Source organism: Stegodyphus dumicola, chromosome 10 (genome assembly GCF_044657685.1).
Source record: "Stegodyphus dumicola isolate Sdum_Otavi_A_Nest chromosome 10, ASM4465768v1".
NCBI classification, from domain to species: Eukaryota; Metazoa; Arthropoda; class Arachnida; order Araneae; family Eresidae; genus Stegodyphus; species Stegodyphus dumicola.
In genome coordinates this window covers 161,611,172-161,634,311 of record NC_140777.1, presented here as the reverse complement: position 1 = coordinate 161,634,311, position 23,140 = coordinate 161,611,172, and the positions used below count along the sequence as shown (strand labels likewise).

The 23,140-nt window shown below is 34.1% G+C and overlaps 1 protein-coding gene across 2 annotated transcripts in view; it reads right to left on the bottom strand.

The window, feature by feature from the left end:
• The window catches only part of LOC118201990 (protein trapped in endoderm-1-like), a 205,860-nt gene that overhangs the window by 165,283 nt on the left and 17,437 nt on the right, over positions 1–23,140 (bottom strand). The window contains exon 1 of one of the 2 annotated variants that reach the window (XM_085825786.1): positions 7,605–7,873. The exons of the other annotated variant lie outside the window; for it this stretch is intronic. The gene's annotated coding sequence lies outside the window, so the exon portion shown is untranslated. Of the gene's footprint in view, positions 1–7,604; positions 7,874–23,140 lie in introns of those variants that run through there. 2 annotated transcript variants of the gene reach the window in all.

The following is a 23,140-nucleotide window of genomic DNA, read 5'->3' as shown; positions in this document are numbered from 1 at the left end:
AAATTACGTTTTATATGGATACCAGAAAAACATTTATGTACGGTTATAGTGTTTTATTTGATCAGAAACTATTAATCCCATCAGAGAGGAATTATCGCTATGTCTGAAAGTAAGTACAAAATCTTGGAAAGGTTTAAATACATATTTTTATTTAAACAGAACTTTAAACATAAATACACGTCCTTGTACACACAAATCAAGCACATCTCGTGGTGATGCAGCTAAAGTAACAATCAATTTCAATTTAAAATGTCGAATAGTAGTCAAAGATTACACAATTAAATTTTAATCTACACTGGCTCAGAAATTCTAACCGCCGTATCAAATTCAAATGCCGCCAGCAATAGCGCTTGTACTTAGATAGGTAATTTTAGTAGAATTATAAGTAAAATTGTTGTATTTTTCTGTGTAATGTAGCGCGAGACAAATTTAAGAGGAAGCTATGCCGGAAAAGTAAGAATACTGGGGCACGTGCATATAACATTAAGTAAATGGGTATCTCCGTAATTTGCATTGAAATTGAATAAATGTAATCGACCACTATGTTAGCTGTAACCGTACTTCCACCCTCGTATTGCTTTCCAGAAATTTCGAGAAACAGAAAGTACTAGAAATATCTCGCGGCCGGTTGAAAACTATTTAAGGCCGAAGAGAGAGCATCCGCTCTCAGTTGTTTAGTTAGCTGCTATTGTTATTGTTGCAAGTTTAGCGTAAGATCGGATTAGCTTTCTCTTTAGATAAGCTTTGCACTTCGTTGTGTTTTGCGTTCTTAGTAGTTTGTTGTGTACCTACTGGTTATCCTTTGTGACATTGCGAACACTTGTGTGAATGTTTCTGTGCAAAATTCCAGAGTTCTGAAATATTTCTTTTGATAAAAATAAATTTTTATTAATTTATTATCAGACTTGTGAATTCAATCTATTACGAACCCGTACGCACGCAACAATATTATCAGAGATGGCAAGAACTAACGTAACGTGTCTGTGAAAAGCCAGAAACACGCTCTGTCTCACGATCCAAAAACCTCAGTTGCTAACTAACTGATTTGCGTTTTCAAGAGGAAACGGAAAGGAGAAGTTAAAGACTGGAATTATAAATAACTGGCTAATTTAAATAATAACCTTATACTGAGAATTGTATCTTCGCAGCATAATTTCAATAGCAAATCAAAGTAGTGGGAAGAGGCTTTACAAAACTGGAGTACACTGAGCTGACAACTCGCAGATACCAGAGCAGCAGATAAATGCAGTTGTCTTTTGCAATAATAATCCAAGTAATAGAACAGTAACAAAGATACTCCCTTGATAGGTACTACAACTCTAAGAGCAGTTGCAACTTTTCCAAGCAATTCAGTTAAGGTACTAGAAAACTGAGCCTCGTTACTCCCTACCCAGTTTAAGCTAGATAGTATTTAACTTCTACAAGATAATATCTGTAATTAACATATCTATGCTTATACACAGGCCTTGTATACCCATGCAATATTTATATTTTTATACGGAAGTAATCTCTTCTGCCAGGATGACTATTAGCACTGTAAGACTTTTACAACAAAGTCAGGTCAGTGGTTATCTCAGGCGGCCCTCACTATTTCATGCGTGTACAGTCTATATATAATCCACTGCATTGATATTTTATTATTAAACAGTGTTATAATTATAACAATATAATTTTTATAAGAGTGGATTAACTATTCTCCCTTTATTTCTTACTAGCGGAAGTACCCGATGCCAGTTAAGTTAGATTGAGAGTAATGTATTATTTTACTCATGACATCATTCGAAAACTTGTATAATAGCATACTACACGTCATAAGGAATATGATGCGTCATTGTAATGCATAAAAATGCCAAAGAAACAAAATAATATTCAATACATGCACCACAACTGACTACGTAATCATGGAATCATATGGCATACATACCCATATGACATATGGAATTGCCATTCGGGTCAGCAAAAATAAAAACAAATACATCATTATTTTGAGCCAAAAAAAAAAATACGATTCATAGTCGTACATCTTCAGTCGAATGCGATATAGAACCCACATAAAAATGTCCATAGAAAAATAAATTAATTCTCTCTCATTTTTATATCAGCAACAATGGCACGTAGCCATTTGTTGCTGATATATCACTGTTGCCATTGTTGCTGATATATCACTGTTGCCATTGTTGCTGATATATCACTGTTGCCATTGTTGCTGATATATCACTGTTGCCATTGCTGCTGATATCAGCACTGTTGCCACTCGGAAAAATGAGGACGAAAATTAGCGTTTTAAGCGTTTTTAATTAATATCTCTGATTTTAGCTATTTTTCTTTATCTGTTCTTCGTCCAAAAGGGCTTTGTCCCTGAAGGAGTATTATTTTCGTTTTGGGATTTTGCGTCGATTCACTACAAACGGTAAATCACTTTTCAAACTGCTGCCAGAAAGTATTATCGCCCTGTGTTATATTTAAAGAAATTAAATAATGAAAAATCTGCATAAATGTATGCATATTTCTCTCATTGTGATAAAACAACGGTACATAGAGCCATCAAATTTTGAATAGCGTAATCCTACTACGAATATGGGCATGTGGAAGACCGAATTTGAAATTTGTTTTATTATCGATTTCATATTTTGTAAAACTTTAACGAATTTTTGAGTAACAAATTCAACGATTTAAAAGCGAGCAATGCCAACACTCTGAGGGGGGTAAAAACCTTTTTTTATCTTCAGCGCATCGAACTGTGTATCGGAAATTCTAATCACGAAGGCACGCTAAGAAGGCGGGAGAAATACCTTATATACTCCCCCTTTTAAAGGACTACTGGGGATTAGAAAACCCAATCGCCAAATCCTGGTGGTGAAGAATCATCATTTAGCACCTTTTAGTTTGGGCGCCACTGTAGAGACATTAGGATTTTTTATGCTGACAGACGTGAAAAATGAGGAATGCCCTCGCCGGGACTCCAAATACGGACCTCTCTAACACGCGACGAGCGTGCTGGCCATTACCTTATAACCTGAAATACCTTATATAACCTGAGCATGTGTATCTCGAAAGTAGAATTTGTTTTTTTTGGTTTATTTCATATTTTGGACGAATTAAATGAATTTTTGAGTAGTAAATCGATTAAATTTTGATTCATATTTTGGACGAATTAAATGATTTTTTTAGTAAATTGAAATCTCAGCGATTTAAAAAGCGAACAACGTCGAGACTGTTGGAAATAAAACATTTTAACCTCCAAGGCGCGAGACTGCTGCCATTCGGTAAAATGTGAGATATTAGTGTTTCAATTTTATTCAACAAACTCCGCTGCTTGAAGGCAATGTGTTGCCACTGCCTAAAACAAAATACTGTCTAAAATAAAATACTTTTATATTCTACGATGCAGTGTGTTTCCGTTTTTTAAAGGTAAGACATTTTAACTTTCTGATTTAATCTCTCTGATATTTAGTAACAAGCCAAGCGATTTAAAAACAATAAACGCAGTTCTTAAGAATATTTGTTCTATTTGTTTAAGCTGAGTGATTTAAATTAAAATGTATTTAAAGCATGATATGTCTACTCAGTAAAATTAAATATTTCCAGGAAATACTTGTTGGACTCCTTAAAATCATGACATATTTTTTTATATAGTAACTATTTAAGCGGCTAGTTCTTGGACAAAATAAAGTTAAATTAAATATAATGTGACAAATAGATGAAGTTAGATTTAATAAAGTGTGATTAAATAATGTCTGACTTAGATAAAATAAATTGTGATTCTCTGCTCAGAAAACGTATAAGATTAAATTAGTAGAAAACAGAATTAGAAAGCAATTTTTAGTTCCCATAATTTTATCAGAAATTAATAATTCATTAAACAACATCACATTAAATCTTTTCTTCCAAATAAATAAGCGTTTTGATATTGGAAAGAAAAATAATGTCTATTTCTCAGTTTTTTGTCCTCGTTTCTCCTTCAAACGGCTCATTCTAATCTGAAAACGAATAGCTATGATTTTCTTATTACACTATGGAAGCTAAGTGAATCGTGACCAATAATTCTCTTTCCAATGCGCATCAGAGTACTCAGTCTTAGCGCATTTAATGTATAGTAAGATAGGGGAAACAAGAAAGCTGACCTACTGCAAAATTCAATTTTATCTAGATACCAGAGGGTATAAAATGATGCCAGGTAATGAAATTGCCTAACATAAAAAAAAAAAAAGAACCAGGTTAACGACCCTTTTTCTTATACTTTCACATAACAGAAAGTTTGCTAACTTTTTCTCAACGGCAGTAAACAATTATTAAGAAAATAGCCAAATTTATTTTTCGGTGACCTCTATTAGAATTAATATTTAATTTAGAATTAATAGTTAATCATAACAGTAACAAAACGTAACAGTAAAAGAATAACAGAAACAGTAAAAGAAATTTAAACAGTCCATCTTTTTCTACCCGGCGCAATAAATACGGAATTATTTTATAGCTTACAACTTTCATAAATAAAAATACTCGATTATGGATCAGACCTATGTTTCTAAATTTTAGCTCTTTAATCTTCACTTTCAGTGACAGTTATGAGTAGATTACATCGAAAACCACTAAAATGACTGAAATCTTCAGTGTACAAATGAGTACATTCATTTTTATGTTCATATTTTACATTCGTAACGAAGCAACGGGATTGGCTCCGTGATTTAACCTTTTTTATTTCTACTACCAGGAGTATAACATAACCAGCTAGAAGGTAAAAGATTAAAAAAAAATCTGAAAGCTTTTAGATTTTATATTACGCCCAAAGGGGCTTTTTTTTAACGTTTTGTGTGTTACTTTTTCATTAAACATCAGGATCTACGCATTTAAACCACATAAAATTCAATTCAACAGCAATGTCACAAAGCATTTAAAAACAGCATACCTTTAGAATTACTGATTGACAGTCTCGCGCGGTGGAGATAAAAATGTTTTATTCTGTATAGTGTTGCCATTGCTCCCTTTGAAACCGTTGAGTTTGCTAATCAAAAATTCGTTAAAGTTTTACAAAATATGAAACAGAGGATAAAACAAATTCGAAATTCAAAATTCGGGCTTCCAGGTGCCCATGTTCGGGTAGAGGATTACGTTATTCAAAATTTAGTGGCTCTAAGTACTGATGTTTTTCCAAAATGGGAGAAACATTCATGCAGATTTTTCATTATTTAGTTTCTGTAAAGATAATACATAGCTATAATATTTGGTGGAAACAATTTAAAAAGTGATACGCCGTTTATAGGGAACAAACGCAAAATGCCTTTCGAGACTAATAGCCCTTCTGGGCTATCATTACTTTTGGGCTAAAAAATAATTAAAATGCGCCACAGCAGTTTCACAAAGCAATCTTTTCATTTTTCATATTTTACAAACTAAAGTTTAAAGACTTTAGGTAAAATATTTAATTATAAGAGTTCATCCAAAAATTTTATTCTTTAAAATTGTTCATTAACTAATTCTGTACGCAGAAACATAGTATTTTTTAAATGGAAGGGGGGGATTCCAGTTGAATCTGATGCATCCTCCTCTTGATGAAGTTATATGAAGTTTGACCGAGTTCATCTTCTTTTATAATTTTTCTGGCCTTTTTTATAATTTTGAGATTTTAGTTTCACATTTCTTTAATTCCTATTTTATATATTTATAGGGTTTTTATCTAAATTTATTGATATTAAATTTCACTTGAGTCTTTGTGTAAAATTGGTTCTAAATTTCTTAATATTTGTCTGTACTGATAAATTTTCGGCAGCAAATTGCGCGGAAATACTTGGAATAATTTTGTTATGAAAATTTTATGATAATATATATAGAAATAAACAGAATTTATGAATGATACATATATATTCATAAATTCTGATTCTAGATAGATAGATAGAATGATAGACACACACATATATATAAGTAATTTTAAATTATATTTATTTCTTTAAATTTGTTTTAATATTGCATTGTTTTAGCTCATTAGAACTATAATTGACTGATCAAATAACAATCACAAAACATTCATATTTTCATAACAGATTTTTCTACTCTGGATAACGATCATCTGGCAACATGGAATTTTCCCACTTGTGCGTAACGAAATTGAAGAGCTTAATGCCCTCAGTTAAATCTTCCACAGGAAAAAAAAACCCTCCCACTTGCACAGATAAGTATCATGTGCTCCGGAGTTATTATCATACTAAGACTATTATTCATTGCAAAACAACCTTTCGAGAAAGGTTTAGAGAAATTCATAATAAAACGGGAACCAACGCACTGTCTTGTATGTCAAAATAAAAACAAAATATACTCTCTCGTATGCATTGGACAAAAAAAAAGGGGGGGACGCTAAAATTATTTAAAGCTGAGCTGTTTCATGTTTTTCTTTTCAAAATTCAGCAGCTCTTCGAGCATTTGATTAAAACTGTGATAACACAGTTTTTGTTCTGCTTTATTTAACATACCAATTTAATGCCTGGAAGATCTGGCTGGAATTCCATAATGCTAAAAAATAATTTTAAATAATAATTTAGATTCATCTTTAACCCTAGAAAATACTTTATTCGGATTTTAAATATCCTTCTAGAGTAAATCGAGAAAAGAAGGATTAAGAATTCCGATTATCGTTATCTCTTTTTTGCTCAAAATTAATCTACAGATCTTGCAGAAGCATAATTAATTTTATGTAGTCTTTACAAGGATACTTTATTCATCGAGGAACAAAAATTGTTTGCATGGTAACCATTTTGGTCATTTTTATTCTACTCTGGTAAGATCTTGTAAGGCACAGTGGTCTTAAATATATTCGCTCCAATCTTAAGTCTAAATAAAAGCATAATTTTCTCACTATGTATTATGCATTCGTGAATTTCTAATATTCTCAAGCAATGTGAAATATCCTGTAATTACGACTCATGATTTCGAGTTTCAAAATGTTAGGCTATGAGAAGAGAAATGGGGCAAAGGAAAGAAATAAATTGCTGCCAAAAAACTGTCATATATTTTAGTACTAAATTTTATGCAAACTAAATGAAAATACTGCCCTTCAGAATTTACTTCTTACGCTGTATTACGCTTTTGCTTTATTTCAAAGTATATGCATTAATATGAAGGTACAACTGTTCACTTTCTTAGAAGTTATACAGTGGCTCACATTTGTTTCCGAACATTTCCGTTTCTCAATTTTTAATAAAAACATGAAAATAACGTTTAATATTTAATTGGATATCCTTTAGTTAAAATTACACTTCCATCAAATTTTCGTCCACTCAATTGATAACTTTTCATCACGATTTTAAAAATATAATTCACAAATTCTACAGAAATATTTTTATTTTAAGCCATATTTTTCAAAGAGTTATTGATTTCACCATATTTAGATTAGAATTTAACTTTTAATAAAATAGCAACTAAAATCTGGCAATGTAAATAATCTCACGCATTTGAGTGTCACGTTTCAATTTTTGCAGTTTCCCCCCCCACCCTAAATCTTTTTTATTCGTCATCGATAGACCATCATACATGTTATTAAGGTAGTATTCAAAATTTGAAATAAAAAAAGTAACAAAATATGTAACTTAACAAAAAATTATTTTTTTACTCACCAATAACACTTGTTCAGCAAGGACAACAGCTGAAATATTTTACTGTAACGTAAAGAAGTAAAAGATCGTGGAAATCACATTCCGCGAAGCAGTTTAAACAAAACGTGAATTCGAAACTCTGAAAAGGAGCAAAACGTGAATTCGAAACTCTGAAAAGGAGGGGGAAAAAAAGAACGATCGCTGAAGATCGAATTTACGGTCGTCTGCTCGGTATCTAAGGAGCGCGTCAAGTTCGGAAGATGTAGTTGCGTTTCTTTAGCCCGCGATCACGAAACGGTCTATGAGCGCCAATGGCGATAGTGGGGGAGGACCTTCCATCGCAAGGGATGAAACCGGATGGGTCGGGTAGCAGGTGGCGGAACGCTCAAATTTCTAGGCGCTGAATCGCTGATCAAGGAAAGAAAAAAAAAAAAAAAAAAGCAGAGGAATATGGTTAATGAATTAGTGTTCAATTGCTTTTTCTGGATAAGTAAGTATCTCAGTCTAAAAACTGTATTAAAAGGTAATATCCAAGAGCTTCGAAGCATCTAATAGAAATAATGTTTTAATGCATCTAATAGAAATAACATTTGTTTTGTGAATTACATACTTTTATCCAATGACTAATTAAACTTTCATATCCGCTCTAATTTGACAGTTTTATTCAAATACAAAATGAACATGTCTAAATGATACTAGACGCGTTTCCCTCCTCCCTCGACTGTTATTGAGTACACCGTGAAGATTATTCATGCTTATGTTGCTTGTAAAAACGTTTTTGAATAGCCCTTATAGCAATTTCTAAGATTTTAAGTAAAAATATGCAATAAAATTAGGCATATCCAACGATACTTTTCAGTGAAAACATTTAAAAATTCAAGAAATCTGAATACGCTGGTATTTCGCTATACACCCGCTTTGAAATACATCTAACTTTGTATATGTCCTGTTTTGGATGCGAAAACTGTTGTCTGATATTCGTCATTTATTTGAAATACAACTCAAGTTCGACGAATCACGAATGTGCTCACTACGAATGTATTCGCCTCTATCGAAAAAATGCTACTACTGCCCATGAGCATCGTTATAACTATTGCTATTAATCAGTTAACTACTTGCTTTATAACGCAGAATGTTTAGGTGATTTTGTGTTTTTTAGTGTAAAACTTTTGTAAATCCATTAACAGTGATTTTTAGGAAAGTTAATGAGAAGAATCAAGCAACAAAGAAAATGGTTAGGATCACCATGAGGTGAACAAAGAGATTATTGAACAGTACGAAGATGGCATGCGAAATCCAGGACATAATACTGAGTACCGTGTGCCAATTCACGATGATATTCACGATTGTAAAAAACAAGGCGTTATTAAATCGGTTAACGTTAATAGAGGGTCAGATCGCTTGCACACAAAGATCAGAGACATTAGAACACGCTGAAAAATTTCTTTTAATCTGGTTAGTAGAAAAATATTTATGTACAGCATCACGTAAAGTGATTCATTTAGGTACACTATATTTGACCCAATCCATTTATATTTTAGTATTAAGTGGTGTAATAATAATATCAGAGGGATTTATTTATAAGAGCATATTAATTATTTTCTCTTTATTTCTTACTGCAAAAGTTCGCTTAGTATATAACCAAGCACCTGGAGAGGATTAATGACGAAATGCCATTGTACTTTGTTTAACGTATAAGGTATTCTTAGCATGCTTTCGTGGTGTAATGGCCAGCACACTCGGCGCGTATTCGAGAGGTCCGAGGTTCGAGTCTCAGGGAGGGCATTGCTCATTTTTCATGTCTTACAGCATCAAAAACCCTAATGTCTCTATAAACGGATATAAAGGTGAAAGGATATCATAATATTCATTGACATTTCTGTTTTCATCAATACATCTGCAGTATATCAGTTTAAAATTTACAAATATGTAACGCTTAGTCTTAGATTACAGTTGGTATTATTGTATGGAAACAATAAAGAGTTCTCTGGTGAAATCAGTTCAGACAAACTAGGATGGACAAGAAAGGTCAGACGGCTGATTAAACAAATTCAAAGACCATCTAAGCATATGCACATGGGGACAATTAAAAAAACTACATTTACTAAAAGCAGTTAATTGAATATACAGTTAATTTGATAATGATATTTAGCTATAAAGGGCATTTCGACCATAAATATTTAAAAAGGTAAAAAATATAAATTAATTTAAGAAATAAAGAATATATAATCACAAAATACGCTAGCAGCTGCTGAAGAAAGGAGGAGGGGGAGAACTTAATACTGAGTACTTACTTATTAACTTTACTGTCGATTTTATTTAGTTGTGACATTAGATATTCAAAATAAAGCTTATTACTTTCTTGCATACTATAAATAACAGAAATTTTAATAAAATAATGTGGATATATCCCATTAACTTGTTAAATGTTAAATAGTATGGAAAGACAGATAAACGATTAACGAAATTAAATTAACGGAATTAATTAGATTAACGAGACACAGATTATAATAGGCAAAAAACTACAAAAATGAAACAAAACTTACGAAAAACTTTAAATATGTGAAAATACAAGTATAAAAAATTACGCAATGGATGTTACAAAGTTAATAAACAAAACTTCTGAAATATTATAATTTTTAGGGAAAACTTCACTTACTCGATCTAAATCATCAGTAATTTTTTATTAGGTTTTAAAAAATTGTTTTATAATTTTCAGTAAAAATGCTTTTAAATAATGCTGTATTTGATTCTTACAAATTATTTGTTTCAGAGATTTTAATCTGAAGAAATAATTTTTAACAAAGCGCGACAAAGCTATTTGCCTAAAGGAAGAGATGCCTTCAAGGGGGACTTTCTAAGGGAAACTAGTGCTTATTCACATTATCAGGTTCAATGTTCCGTCTCACTTTCTTTGGGAACATGCAAGGACCTGACTCGGAACAGAGAGCTTACTAAAGCTATGTTCAATAACTGTGGGAAGTAGACAGGATACACAAGAAGGGTATACAAAACCCTTTATTTTTCTCTCTTTACAATAATTTCCGTACTTCGGAATACAAAGACCCACTACTTGTGGTCTAAACGTAAGAATATAAAAATATAACTAAACTCTAACTTAACTTTGAAATAATAAACGTGGAAGATTGGCCTTATATTAACAGGAAGCCGTATGTAGTACAGAGAACTGTTAACACTACAATACGTTTAAAATTATCAAGAGGATTAAACCTCTGGCCTGGAAGGCAACCAGCAACTGAGTAAAACTTCTAAGGTAAGCGGCCTGCTTCGACTAACTCCTTCCTCTCTCTCGCTTGGCAAAAAGCCACAACTTAAGTACTTGGCGTTCGCCAGACAAATTTTACATAAATAAGTTAACGCTTTTAATTCTGGCCGGAAGTAAAAAATAAGAAGTGATAGTAAAGATTTAAAATAAAATAAACGTTAGTAAAACTTAAGATCCTTACATACTTCCCGCCAGAGTTAATTAGTTTGAAACTGAGGTCTAAAACGACCTTGTTGAAAACTTTTAGCTCTAGAATCTAACGCGAGGCCAATCTTTTACAAACATTTCTCACTAGAAACTAGAAATTAAAAAAAAAAGAAATTTGTTTTTACAATAGCAGGTCCAAGGACACGCAATTTTTCATCTGTACTGCATCTAAACAGGAGCTTTTATTCAAATCTGGTTCCTTCCAGAGATCTGGAAGGAAAACTAGTTTAATGAAATGTTACACAATGAAATGGCAAGTAACATGCATTTTATATGTCTCTTAACATTCTTATTTCATTCATGACTATTTTAATTATCTCTCCCCGTGCTCTCTGACATGTGTTGTAAAAGAACACCAAACACGAATGTGTTTATGTATACGTGTTCAACACTTCCTCCTACAATCAAAACACTAACGTGTTAAAAATTCAACATACCAAGACCTCGTAACACACCCTAACTTCAACTCTAAACCCTGAGGTACTATTCTGAAAGTGTCTAACTCTGAAGTGTAGCGTCAGAGAGCCTAACTACATTCATTCAACCTTTAACACATATTCACCATGATTTGGTCTTTTTACAGTCACACGAATAAAAAAAAAAAAAAATTAACATTACTTTCACTTTTACCATATCACGGTATTTCTTAACATTTAAAATAACAGTTCACATTGTATATAAGAACATATTAACATGCCGTTAATTTTACGCATTTGAAAACAAACATTAGTAGTACATTGTTAACTTCTATTCTTTTCAAAGCAAGTGCCAATTCTTCTACATTGAAATACTACATTTCAAAAAGTCTTTCAGACTAAAACTTCTTTCTTTCCAGAATGTTTAAATAAAAGTTATACAATAACTTTTACAATATTTAAGTCTTTATATATTCCTATTATACATCAACTTTAGTTTTACGCGCGAGTAATTGAAAAACATAATACCAAAATCGGTAACAACTCATTTCTCGCCTTTTTGGCGATAAAGGTAGACCTCGCATGAGGTAAAACTTCTTGAAATCTGCCACTTGCAGTAAGAATGAAAGATTAACTTAAGTTTGCAAAGTAACATAAAATTTTACTTATCTTTGTGATATTCGGACATTCTTTTCTGAGCCCAGTCCTGGAAGGTAGCGAAGATTCTCGTTTTATTTATCCTCCTTCTTGTGCGGGCTCGCCCCTCAGTTTCTTCCTCTAGAAGCTTTCTTTTTTCTCCAGTTCGGTCACCCTTGAATACCTTCTTTTTCGCCTCTACCTGTGGTCTTGGCCGTTTGATGGCAGCTGGTCTTGGCGGAACCGGGAGACTTCTTTGGCGTTCCTGCTTGGACCTCCTGCTGGCCGTTCAAATTTTCCTTGTAACTTTTCCTCCGCCGCTGGTGGCCCTTCCGCAGTTCGGCGACATTTGCTGCGGAGAGTCCTGTCGGATGAGTAGATCTTCCGTTTTAGAGCCGGGTTATAGTTGCCGTCATTTCTCCTGGCTCTCTTTGCATACGTCGTCCTTCTCCCTTCTTCATTCTGGGGGTGTTCGTGAGCTCTCTTTTCTGGACGGTGGAACGGCTTCTTTTTCTTGTTACCTTCACTTTTCCCGCGGGGAAACTTTCTTTTCACTTGCTCCTGCCTCTTAATGGCTTGCCCTTGTACTTGTCGTTGTTCCACCTCTGGAGCTTGTGCCTGCCGTGTCTGCCGCGCCGGATCCTGCAAAAGATCTGTAAATATTTGCATTTTATTACGATCATAGTAGGGTTTGATTTGATCAATGTTTGCGGAGCAGGTTTCATCATTCCTGGCTTTTAACACTACTACAGCGTGAGTTATTTTTTCTATGACATATGGTCCTTCAAATCGTGAAAAAAATTTGGCAGTTTTATCTTCTGGTGCTGAAGAAAGTGAATGCTTAATTTTTAATACTTCATCCCATACTTTATAAGTTACTCCCCGTCGTTTCAAGTAATAATACAGCTTTTGTTTTCTCTGTGCTACTTCAGTATTCTTTTTTGCTTCTTTAATTAGTTTTTCTATATCACCCATTTTATATTCTGGGGCTCTTTGTTGCACATAAAATAATTTATCTAACGGCGTTATAATCTTTCTGCCTAAAAATAACTCAGCAGGAGTTTTGCCCGTTGTATCATGTTTTGCGGTCCTAAGGGCGAAAGCAAATTCATTGACATAGTTATCCCAGCTTTTATGAAAATTCTTAACATAACTACGGATAATTTTCACTATATTTCTATTGACCCGTTCCGCTATATTTGATTGCGGCCGATACGGGACCATTTTTAAATGACGTATGCCCAGTTTTTGGCACATGTCTTCAAATACTTTACTTACAAATTGAGGACCATTATCCGATATAACTTTTAGGGGCGCCCCGTATTTTAAACTATATTTATTTAAAATAGAATCAGTAACTAATTTCGCGGAGGCTCGTTTTAAGGGAACAGTTTCGGTCCACTTATTAAAATGATTAACCATAACAAGGAGATAGCGACTTTTATTTAACTGACTTTTTGGGAAAGGGCCCAATAAATCGATGCCAATTATTTCATTTGGAAATTTGGATTTAATACTATTTAGAAACTCGGCCGGGCAGAAATTAATATAATTAACTGCTTGACATGTTGGGCAGGACCGGACATACGCCCTTGTTAACTTTTGCAGTTCAGGAAAATAGACTGCCTCGCGTACGCGTTGGATAGTTTTTCGAATACCAGCATGAGAAGCTAAAGGGCTGTCATGGAGCTCCTGCAGGATATTTAATCTAAGACTAGCTGGGATAACAGGTCGAAATTCGTTGTTGGAATTCGTAGTTTTTGTATAAAATAATAGACCATCTATTAGTTCGTAATGGGCCGCCCTATTTCTTATCGCCACAATATCTTGGTGGCTAAAATTTTCAGGATCCTTTAAATACTCATAAATGCTTCCAAACTCAGGATCCTTACCCAGTTCGGTTATTACAGTTTCTCGGGAATTTATTGTACATGCTGTGAGCATTGCCACCTTTACAGTATTACCGTCTTCATCTATTTTAATTCTGGATAGGGCATCTGCTACGATATTTTCTTGTCCGGGGGTATGCTTGATTACCAGATTATATTCTTGTAGCTTGAGTGCCCATCTTATTAACCTTGGGGATAAGTTTTTCCCTGAGTACAATCTAGTTACCGCCGCATGATCAGAGTACACTGTTATTGGCGCCTTTCCAAAATAGACTCGGAACTTTTGCACTGCTAACAGAACTGCAAGTGCCTCTCTCTCGGTCGCGGAATAGTTTCTTTGTGTTTGATTTAAAGTTCGGCTAAAAAATGCCACGGGCTGCTGATTTTGCGAAAGTACCGCTCCTACCGCATAATCCGAAGCATCCGCTGAAATTTCTAAATTCTCATCCTTTTCAGGAAATTTCAACACAGGGGCTTGCGTTAATGCTTGTTTTAATTTTTCGAAAACACTATTGGCTTCGGCCGTCCACGAGAATCTTGCCTTTTTCCTTTTTAATTTTAACAATGGTTCAGCAATAGCTGCAAAATCTTTTATAAAGGACCTATAATATGAACAAAGTCCTAGAAAAGAAGAGAGCTTCTTCGCCGTATTTGGAGTCGGATACTTTTGTACAGCGATTATTTTTGATTCGTCTGTCTCGATTCCTTTCTGAGATATTTTGTAACCTAAATATTTTAATTCAGGGGCTGCAAATTTGCACTTTTCGACATTAACCTTTAGACCGGCCTCATTTAATAAAGAAAACACCTGTCTTAAATCCTGTACATGTTGGTCGAGATTATCACTAGTAATAATGATATGGTCTAAATAGATAAATGTGGACTTTCCAAGAACAGGCCTTAACACAATGTCCATACATCGCTGAAATGTTGCCGGTGCCCCTGAAAGGCCAAACGGCATACGCATACCGGATATTTAGTTATGGAGTTTAATTTACGGTAGTCAATTGCGAATCTCCACCTTTTTGGATGTGTCAATGGATAGTCATTATTTTTCTTACATAAAACCACCGGGTTAGCATAACTACTTCTTTTTACGTAGCATATCGGTGATATGCCATTCTATAATTTTTTCCTTATTCTTATCATACCGGTATGCTTTGTGGCGAACTGGCATTGAATCTCCGGTGTCAATACCATGGTTAGTAACCTGAGTAAATCCTGGAATATCACTAAATAACGAAGCAAATTCACTTACCACTTGTCGGATTCTTCGTTGCTCTTCATTAGGCAGGTGGTCAAGGTTTAACATCGGCGGTTCAGCCTTTTCTTCTCGAACTGGTTTCATTGTCAGCTTAAGGGACGCTTCATTAAAATCTAGCGTTGCTTGTGCCTCTGAAAGAAAATCTATTCCTAAGATAATATGTGCTTGCAGATTCTTTACTATGAAAAACATAACCTTTACTTGTTCGTCCTTGATACGGACATACAGCGGTAATTTACCTATACACTTACATCTTTCTCCTTGCGCAGCTAACATTGTCGTATTATCCGAATTATATATACGATATTTACGAAAATACTTCCTAAAAAAATCTTCTGCCACACAGGAACACTGCGCGCCTGTATCCAGGAGTGCGGTGGCTGGGATATTATTCACCAACACTTCAATCTTCGGAAGAGTCAAATTTTTCACCATTACTGTATTTAACTTGAAGGAAGAGGGGTTTTCGTGGCCTTCGGATTTCTGCACCCTCCCGTCAGCAGAAATCCGTTTTAGTTTAAATTATTTTTCATTTCCGTGCTTTCCTTCTTTTTCCACTGGCCTTGAGACTTTTTTCCTGGATTGCTATTGAACTGTCGACGTTCGCCGGCTGTTTTTGAATGCTCGGGTTTCCTTGCCCACTGATTCGCTTTGCTCCCGTTGCCGTGTGCTTGAGTTTGCTGTAGTCTTGGCGCACCAAATTGGTTTCGCTGTTGATATTGGCGTCTTCTTTCAATGTCCGCCGTTCTTCTACTTTCAAACTGGATTGCTAGCTCAAATAACTTTTCCAGTGTAGTCGGATTTCTTAATTCAATAAAGTCTTGCACTTGGGGCAGTAACCTCGGCAAAATCACTTGAATTATCTCAGGATCCGGACGGTTTCCATACAAGAGTTTGAAGACGTGAATTTTTCTTAAAATAAAGCTTGAGAGATTTTCGATTCTTTGTTGATATATACTGAAAAGTTCCGTTTCTAATTTCGCACGATCCCTTAGAACAGGGAAGGCTTTTAGTAGGGCAGTCTTGAAATTTTCGTAAGTATAGGTGGGACTTCCTGCTTCACCCAAGAGACTTCTGCCTATACATTTGAACCAATTAAGCGCTTGTCCCCTCAAAGCGCTGGTAGCTAAGGTAACATTTGAAATTCGTGCACGGGGTAGAGCATGAAGTGGTCATCCAATTTTTCCAAAAAACTGGTTACCGGTGAGTTTCCATTAAATGTTGCTTCTGATTTCATCGAAGCGCGCATGGTCTGGACGATGTAACCAAATCCTTCCAGGGCGGCAGCTGGCATTTCTGGATTCTGAGCCGCTTCTGCAGGCAGCACAGGTTCTTCTTGAAACTCGGCCATGGTTATTCTTCTTCGTTGGGCGCCACTATCAGGTTCAATGTTCCGTCTTACTTTCTTTGGGAACATGCAAAGACCTGACTCGGAACAGAGAGCTTACTAAAGCTATGTTCAATAACTGTGGGAAGTAGACAGGATACACAAGAAGGGTATACAAAACCCTTTATTTTTCTCTCTTTACAATAATTTCCGTACTTCGGAATACAAAGACCCACTACTTGTGGTCTAAACGTAAGAATATAAAAATATAACTAAACTCTAACTTAACTTTGAAATAATAAACGTGGAAGATTGGCCTTATATTAACAGGAAGCCGTATGTAGTACAGAGAACTGTTAACACTACAATACGTTTAAAATTATCAAGAGGATTAAACCTCTGGCCTGGAAGGCAACCAGCAACTGAGTAAAACTTCTAAGGTAAGCGGCCTGCTTCGACTAACTCCTTCCTCTCTCTCGCTTGGCAAAAAGCCACAACTTAAGTACTTGGCGTTCGCCAGACAAATTTTACATAAATAAGTTAACGCTTTTAATTCTGGCCGGAAGTAGAAAATAAGAAGTGATAGTAAAGATTTAAAATAAAATAAACGTTAGTAAAACTTAAGATCCTTACAACATTAGTGCTTCTGTCTTGTTCTGTGAGGAAAAATAGGGTGGAGTAAAGAACAAAATGAAGAGCAGCAGAGGAATACAGGTCTGACTAGAGAAGAAATGAACTACTCCTTAGAAAATCCCCCTTGAAGGCATCTCTACCTTTAGGCAAATAGCTTTGGCGCACTTTGCTATATTTAAATAACCTAGCCTAACCTAAATTACAACCGAATTAAAAATTATTTCTTCAGATTAAAATCTCTGATACAAATACACACTGTCCACCTTAGACTTCATACAGTAATGATATCTAGTCTTATGTCTCCGCCTTTAATAGCAGAAGGTATTATAATGAAAAAAATATAGAAATTAATTTAAAAGATAATTTAAGTGATTATATTATTGATCACGTTTCAAGACACCTGCGATTTATTAACGCACAACTCTCTTGTGTTTATTATAACATTATAGTACAAGAGAAAAGAAAAGTAATGTACTACAAGAAGACAATGAAAAAGTCGATAACATTATAGTACAAGAGAAAAGAAAAGTAATGTACTACAAGAAGACAATGAAAAAGTCGATAACATTATAGTACAAGAGAAAAGAAAAGTAATGTACTACAAGAAGACAATGAAAAAGTCGATAACATTATAGTACAAGAGAAAAGAAAAGTAATGTACTACAAGAAGACAATGAAAAAGTCGATAACATTATAGTACAAGAGAAAAGAAAAGTAATGTACTACAAGAAGACAATGAAAAAGTCGATAACATTATAGTACAAGAGAAAAGAAAAGTAATGTACTACAAGAAGACAATGAAAAAGTCGATAACATTATAGTACAAGAGAAAAGAAAAGTAATGTACTACAAGAAGACAATGAAAAAGTCGATAACATTATAGTACAAGAGAAAAGAAAAGTAATGTACTACAAGAAGACAATGAAAAAGTCGATACTAGCGAAACATAAAATAAAAACTTTGCATTTGAATAAAGGGGAATAAGCCTAGAAGTAAGCTGGTTTAAATTTCAACTTGTGAGTTTCATGAAAACCGCCCAATTATCCGCCAACAAGATTTCAGCTTTAGAAGAAAGAAAAAAGTTTAAGGGCCAAATGAAAGCTGAAATTTTTAGAAATGTTATTTGAAGAATGTCTTTTATGAAACTTGCACAGATGATAAAATTATGATTTACATGTAGGAACTTTGTGTCATTTTCTAACAGTATAATACATTTTCTAACAGTATAATACATAATAACTGTATAATACATTTTGTATTTTATGTTTTCACTGTGTTTGCTGCTTTTTATTTACATAAATTTTTAACTAAATGTATAAAATTGCTATTAAAAACTACTATTAAAGCTATCGTGCGTAATTTCTTGCCTTTATATCAATATTCGACGTTCTGAAACTCTTCACATTCAATTTAGTTGTTTGTTTTCGTAGACTGCGGCAAAGTACATGAAACGATCTATTTAAGTGGTGAAATGCCTTCCTGGAGGATTTTCTACAGAAAGTGGCTGGTATATATGTCACATATGGAGAAAAACATGAAATCTTTACGCAGCCAATCTATTCGCCAAGGTCTGTACTCAAGTCAAATTGCCAGTGATAATGTATTTATCCACTTGGCCATTGCTGGGCTTCACTTTCCAGTATTAAATAGTTTTAATTCTGGTATTACTATGTTATTTGTACCTTATGTATATGTTTTTCGTAAGAAGCGCTGTATGTGTTGTGCTGTCAAGTCTCTACATCTGTAAGGGCCGGTTGCAAGAAGACAAAAAGCTAAGTTCATTACAATTTAGATTATAAAGCTTTCGATGTGCATCAATTGTGTTCTATTGCTCAAAGAAGAAATAAACAACTTTTCTAAACTCAATTCATATGAGAAACCGGGAAGGTAATTTAAAGCAAAATAATGAACAACCAAGTAGTTTCTTTGAAAATCCATTAAAGTTAAGCTCAAAATGAAGATGATCATCCTTTGAGCGGAATTAATGAAAATAAGCCCCAACAACTAGTTAGAACAAATTCTAACGAGAGTAACCATAATTACTTTCAGTTTCTTCGGAAGAAAAACCGAAAAGATATTTTAAAAAAAGTACTGTTGAAACTTCCTAAAGATGACCAAGATATCAGTGTCAGGTATCTGCCATTTTCTTAAAATCTAGTTTTGTGGTTAAAATATTATCTTCCTAACACGAGCAAATATTATTAAAGACGTAAGTCATTATTAGGAGGAAAATCGTGTTTGCCTTAAGGGCGTCAGTTTTTTAGACGTTTTTATTCAAACTTTGTCGAAAAAATTAAAAACGGTCTGTCATGTTCAAGTGAAAACAATTATAATTTTGTTTTGGTGGGCAAAATGTCAAGTGAACGCTATAAAATACAAAGCAGAACCGTAATGAATATGGTAAGAGCACGACTGGTTGTGTTTAAGTGAGCATTTCAGTTTTCACAAAGAAAGTAACTAATAAACGGTTAAAGGTTTAATCAGGATTTTTAAATCTATTGAGTTTGAAAAATTTATTGAATTCAGGAAAACGAATACAGCATATTAAATTAATTAAATTTTACACTTGTCATGCCTGGTTTAGTAAAATTTGTTCATGCAGTCTGATAGAAATAACTTAAATATATAACTACTTCAGTTGTATCAAAATCATAGAAAAATTTGATTCCATTATTTTCAAATATCTAAAAAGCGCCGAGTGTATGCACGTGAAAGAGTGTTTCAGGACCTCAAGATAAAATTTAAAATGAAGTTATTAAATAGGGATGCCTATTTTAGATCAGAATATTTAAGTAGGATTAAAACATTGATCAAAATATTTAAGTAGGGTTAAACATTCAATATTTGCTTTTTGTACATTTCCTGATATTATCCAGAATAAATATTAGACATCAAGAAAACATTTCAGTTAATGACAGGTTTATTAGTTTAAACACTAACACAAAAGCACAAATCAGAGCACAAGAATAATTTTAGCTACATTCTGTGGTAAAGAACAATAGAATTAAATTTCTGCATTAGCTTGCACAACTTAAATAACAATCAGGCATTTATCTACAATTTTAAAAGCCATTGTTAGACGTTAAATAAGAATGAGAGTTGGAATTTACTATGAAGCAAAATTAGTTCGAACACCAGTAACATAATTTGCATCTTACTGCATACATCGAACGAAGTTGTTTGATGCTTATATCCTCGCGGTAGCATTTGTCTATTTCTTTATAGAACCATTTCAACTACTGAGGACTTGCTGGTTGATTAGGATACGTTGCAAGCTATTTACCCAGAGCATCCCATATTTATTGATGGGATTTATATCGGGAAAGCAAAGCAGGCCCCCCCCCTTTCGAGTAGCGTCCTTACTTTCCGAAACGTGTTAACAGTAACAGTGTGACAGAGAGCCACGTTATCAACCTAGATAAACTCAAGGACAGGGGCATGTCTGATCATACGCATGTGAGGCAGAATTATATAAGCAGCTTTTCATTACCTGCAACTCTGTTCCTTCACCTAAGTATAATGTTTTTATACTTAGGTGAAGAACGAGATCACCTGCTCCGCATCTCAATCTGTTTCATTAATATTCTCTGTATGATATCACTTTCCTTCCTCTGGCCAGATTAGCTGATGTTCATATTCACTTCTGGAAATTAATCTATTTGTCATTTTGTAGGATTCTTATTATTTTAATTAACCAGTTATCATGGTTTTGCCCTATACTATAGTTTCTTCTTTTCCTTTTTTTCACCAGATCAGTTACAGGGTTTTCAAGTCGAGATTGTAAGACAGAGCGTGTATCTGCCTCTCGAGGCCACGTTACTAGGTTTCACTAGCTCGGATAAGATTGTAATTCTTCGGCTTAAGTGATTGCTGCCGTCATTTAAATTGTTACACAGCTGAGAACTTCTGAGCCAAAGTAGAATTTAAAATAAATTGTGTAGTCTATGACTACTAGGCTTGTTTTTAAATTTGAATTTGACTGTTACTTAAATTTTATCACCACAAATGATGGTTGTTGAGCACAAGAAATGCGCTTCGTTTTCAAGTTCTGATTTGATTCTCAAGTTACTGTCGTTAAATTCAGACATTTGCTCTAAGAATGTTAGGTTTTAAAAATTTATGCTACCAAAGAAAGTCAAACTATGTAAGTTAATAGTTAGTAGTATTATAAGTCTTTGTGTTCTTTTTACAACTATAAGGAGTAACGCTGTTGGTCTAGTGTTAAAGGGCCACAATATACTAACAGCAGAGCAAGCAGTCTACCTTTATAGAGTTATCTGGTTATAATAAAGCGCAAAATTTGATATCCACCTCTCCGAAGCTGCATAATTTGCAAATACACCGCATCACTGCAAATAATGCAGCTTATTTGTAATGATTTCTTCTCTTTGAAGTTGGTTTCTCTTGGTTTGGAAGCCTATAGATAGAATAGCCATCTCTGAGCATTGTTGTTAATACGTCTGCTTTACAACAATAATCCATGATGACCACTAGGACATTGTCTTTCGAATTATTGTACCTGAAACTGTCGCGCTGAAAGGTCATAAAAATCGCAGGTATGAAGAAAGCTGTTTATGCCTGCGGAAGGATTCTAGGGGAAATATAGAACAAGTCAGTTTTACTCTTCGCAAATCTCCTTCCTCTAGTATCTCAGTTACTAACTTACTTATAAGACGTTCGTCTGTATCAAGCATTTCATTGCGTGCAATATACAAAGAAACTGTCTGGCCTTGTAATAATAATACCTATTATAACGGAATACTGAAAGAATTCTTTATCTTCATTCCTATTGTTTATTGCATTATGTCATCACCAGTGACGTCATGTTTGCAAAATTTCAATATTACGAAAACCTATACGATTTTCCCATTTAATCTGAAATTATAACTTCTAAAACTTATCTTTCACTTTTTCCCGTTGTAGAGACATTAGGTTAGTTTTAGGAATAAGGCAAGATGAACAATAAGCAATCGCCTTCGCCGGGAATCGAACCACGGACCTCTGAAATACCGGCTCAGTGTGCTGACCTCTACACCAAGAAGGCACGCTAGGAAGGAGGGAGAAATACCTTATAACGTCATTTTACAAAGAAAAAATTAAAAGTTTTTTTTAATAATAATATAAGAAAAGAAATTTTACATTTACAACTAACTATCAGAATATAAGCGGATAATTTTTCTGAAATAGTTTGACATTATAGACTGTGTAAACTACTTTATGATTCGACTTTTTTCTGTAAAAATATTCATTCAGATTTGGAGAAGAACAAATTATTGGAGAAAGACTATTAGCATTTTCTATTATTTACTCTTATTTTATACCCGGGATTTGTTTTGGAGTATGATCCATCTAAGCATGCTGAAAGCCTCCTGTAATTTAGCTCAGATTTTAAAAGAAGATTATAAGATATATTTTCTATATGCAGCTCGTTTCGTAAAAACTCTTGTCTTGGAATTAGATATAACAGAAGTGACTTCAACAAAATTTTGCTTTATTAATAAATCGGGGGTTGAGTTATCACTCTTCGTACTGATATAACACTTAAAAGCACAGAAAATAAAAGTGATGAAGTTTTGAAACTATTAAATACAAAAACATACTTAGGGGTGTAATAATAGCGAAAGCATTTTTGGGCCAATAAACCTCTGTCAGCAGACTTCTTCACAACTTAATATAGGCCACCAGTAGCCGAGCCGTAAAAGTTTCTAAACATCGGTAGTTCTGTCCGGGGTTTCAATCCCGACCGAAAGGGCTGGCGCCATTGTCATTTTCGTGATTTTCCCTATGTGTAACGTGTATATTAGCCAGTTTCCCTTAAAAAGTCCACTACGAAGGCATATCTTCTTTAGGCAGATAGCCCTCGGGTTATTTGCTGTAATTAAATAAACCAAACCGTAAT